We start from the raw sequence: 3,458 nt of genomic DNA, 5'->3' as shown, positions 1-3,458 counted from the left end.
GAGGGTTCGGATCCCACATACAGACCGGTTCCCGCTCACTGGCTGAGCGAGGCGCGGGAGCAACACCGAGGGTTGCGATCCCGTTGCCGGTCCCGGTCCGGTACGGGGGCGACACTGAGGGTTGCGATCCGTTGCTGGACACGGAAAAAGACAAAAAAAAAAAAAAGAATTTAAAGTATTTATTTTATACTTACACAGTAATATGTGACTGAATTCTTGTAAAAATTCAAACTATAAGCAAAAGTCTTTTGGCTCCTTTCCCCAGAGCTAACTTTTGTTGTCAGTTTGTTTTTTAATATCTGCTCCTTTCAGGCTGATATTCCCATTGATGAGAAATGTGACTCCCAGCTGCAAGGTTAGTTTGGAAACTAGAGTCTCATCCATCAGTGGCTATTAGTTAGTTACATGTTGAAGTTAGAAATTCTCTTTCCCTTTCTGCCTGTACAAATTCCATTCACATCTTTTTTTGTTAACCTTGCTTCATCTTCTCTAGCCTGCCTTATGATTGTCCAAATATTCAGGTTGAACCAGGTAAAATTACTATTTTGGTAGGTAAAAAGCAGCTGATTATTAGTAATTTCGTGTGTTTCAACTTAATAGTTTTACAGCTTAATCGGTTTATGTGTCTAGTTCTCCTCAAGGGCAGGGCCAGAGCACATATGTGTATATAATCCCTTCCAAGACCAGGAATTTTCTGGCCAGATGAAAGGCACTTAATAAAGTCCTGTTGACTGATGAAGCTGAGCTGTCCCTAAGTCTGGTAGCAATTGTGATACACCAAGTCTTACTGGGTTGATCTCTAAGATGGTCTTTGCTGCCTCCTCCTTCTCTGAACTGCAGTTGGGTCTCCCACCTCCCGTGAGTGACTTTGCATCCTTGTCACTTTAGGGAGGTAGGGAGTACCACTTTTCTCTTTAGGAAACTTTGCCCCTTGGTTATTATTGAGCCTCCTGGAGAGGTTTGTTTAGGTCTGCAGACAGTGGGATATTTGTGCCCAGTGATGTTTTTTAATCAAGGGAGAGGCTTTAGGCTAGCTGAGGGAGCAGAGACCCCTTCAGATCTGAGTGTGTGCAATGGAGTTGCTGGCCTGGGAGTTCAGACTTGATTCTGTGGATCCTGACTTCCCAGACTTTTAGAGGCACTGACCAGTGCAAATTCAAAATGGCGTTTGTCCTGAGGTTGCCAACTTTTTATTTTGCCAAATAAGGATATTTAAAATAAGTATCTAATTATATACTTATAAATAAATAGTTAATACGTGCTCATGGTACAACATTCAAAACATACAAAAGGAAATACATTGAATAAAATAAGTCTCATACTTCCTCTCCCATTCCTTAACTATCCAGTTCCCCTCCCAAGAGGCAAACCGGGTTGCTTGATCATCCTTCCAGAGATAGCCCACGCATTTAAAAACAGGTATGAACGTATTCGCTCTCCCCTCCCCCAAATAAATGGTAGTGCTTTTAAATACTATTTTACATCTTGAGTTTTTTCCCCCCATTTTTCTTTAGAGATCTTTTAAAATCAGTCTGTAGAACCGCATCATTCTTTTTAATGGCTACATAATATTAAGGCTATTAAAAACAAAGAGTTGCCATTGTTTTAGTTTTTTTTTTTTTTTCCTTTTTGTCTTTTTTTGTGTCCGGCAACGGATCGCAACCCTCAGTGTCGCGCCCGTACCGGACCGGGACCGGCAACGGGATCGCAACCCTCGGTGTTGCTCCCACACCTCACTCAGCCAGTGAGCGGGAACCGGTCTGTATGTGGGATCCGAACCCTCGGCGGGAGCGCCGCCATGCTCCCAAGCGGCGCACTGTAGCAGTGCGCCACCGGGCCGGCCCCCATTGTTTTAGTTTTTTTTTTTTTTCCTTTTTGTCTTTTTTTGTGTCCGGCAACGGATCGCAACCCTCAGTGTCGCGCCCGTACCGGACCGGGACCGGCAACGGGATCGCAACCCTCGGTGTTGCTCCCACACCTCACTCAGCCAGTGAGCGGGAACCGGTCTGTATGTGGGATCCGAACCCTCGGCGGGAGCGCCGCCATGCTCCCAAGCGGCGCACTGTAGCAGTGCGCCACCGGGCCGGCCCCCATTGTTTTAGTTTTAAAGGTATATTTAAATACCAGAAATTTAGAAAGAATGTGATTTCAGTATAAAGAAAACTTCTATAAATTAAATAAATTTAGTTCTTTGAAAAATTAATTCCCTACATTAGTTCAAAGACCCTGTGTTTGGGGCCGGCCTGGTGGCGCACTGGATAAGTGCGCTGCTTGGGAAGTGCGGCGGCGCTCCCGCCTGAGGGTTCGGATCCCACATACAGACCGGTTCCCGCTCACTGGCTGAGCGAGGCGCGGGAGCAACACCGAGGGTTGCGATCCCGCTCCCGGTCCCCGGTCCGGTACGGGGGCAACACTGAGGGTTGCGATCCGTTGCCAGACACGGAAAAAGACAAAAAAAGACCAAAAAAGACAAAAAAAAGACCCTGTGTTTGAAAACTGTTGCTAGAGATAGTAAACCATTAAAGAAAGGGGTTTGAATAGGAGTATGTTAAGATAGATTACGCTGTTTTAGAGAGGTTCACTAGCCTCTGGTAGGCTGAATGAATGAGAAGGAAAGCTTTATATAATTGAAATTCCCATGTCCTCCTTTTCATTTTACAGAGAGGAATAGATACAGGCAATCTTTTTTTTCTCTCCTAATTGTACTACTAAATTTATCAGATCACACAAATAGCCAGTATACTGTCAAGACATCTTGTATTTATAGCAGCTGTCAGTTGGATTGGAGTGGGAAGACTAGTTTCAGGATGTTTATTCTTTCTATTAATATTTTTGAACAATTAATGTATACATAGTACTGTTAGAAATTTTGAAAGCCATACCCTGTCAGTCCTCACAGTGATAGGAGCCTGAACTAGGGGAGTGATTAAAATTGTAAAGCGTAGCCGGAGTCTGAGAACCTTGGCATTGAAAAATGTACAGGACACATGACCTTTGGCAAGAACAGGGAGAGCAGAGTTCATTTGCTGAACATTTATTGAGTGCCCAGAATGTGCAAGGTACTGTGATAGGTTAAAATTAAGCAACCTGCCTTAGAGGATAGTAGTGTAGGATTGAAGAGGATACAGTATACAGACAGAAGAATGCAGGCCTGTTCATTTAGGTAGCACAGGTTTATTAGGACAGCACAGTACTTTGGTGCAGATACAAGAAAGGAAGGAAATGGTGCAAATCGAAGTTGTAGGGAGAAAATGTAGATAGAGCACAAACTTTCTATCTAGAATAGCAATCTGATTAATAAAAGTGTATTTAAGAGAAAAATTGCATACAATATTATTTGTAACTATTCATTTATTTTTGGAATGAGCTATACATTTATATAGTTGAGAAATAAGAAAGTATTAAGAGATATACTGCAAAAAGTCTCCCTTCCACTTTTGCACAACACTGCGCCCCCT

The 3,458-nt window shown here is 43.3% G+C and overlaps 1 protein-coding gene across 4 annotated transcripts in view; it reads left to right on the top strand.

Annotated features, from left to right (window-relative positions):
• The window catches only part of PHF20 (PHD finger protein 20), a 164,271-nt gene that overhangs the window by 59,432 nt on the left and 101,381 nt on the right, over nt 1-3,458 (top strand). Inside the window, exon 1 of one of the 4 annotated variants that reach the window (XM_008569409.1) lies at nt 1,391-1,419. The exons of the other annotated variants lie outside the window; for them this stretch is intronic. The gene's annotated coding sequence lies outside the window, so the exon portion shown is untranslated. Of the gene's footprint in view, nt 1-1,390; nt 1,420-3,458 lie in introns of those variants that run through there. 4 annotated transcript variants of the gene reach the window in all.

Source organism: Galeopterus variegatus, unplaced genomic scaffold (genome assembly GCF_000696425.1).
Source record: "Galeopterus variegatus unplaced genomic scaffold, G_variegatus-3.0.2 Scaffold3, whole genome shotgun sequence".
In the NCBI taxonomy this organism is placed as follows: domain Eukaryota; kingdom Metazoa; phylum Chordata; class Mammalia; order Dermoptera; family Cynocephalidae; genus Galeopterus; species Galeopterus variegatus.
This window is presented reverse-complemented; position numbering and strand designations above follow the sequence as displayed.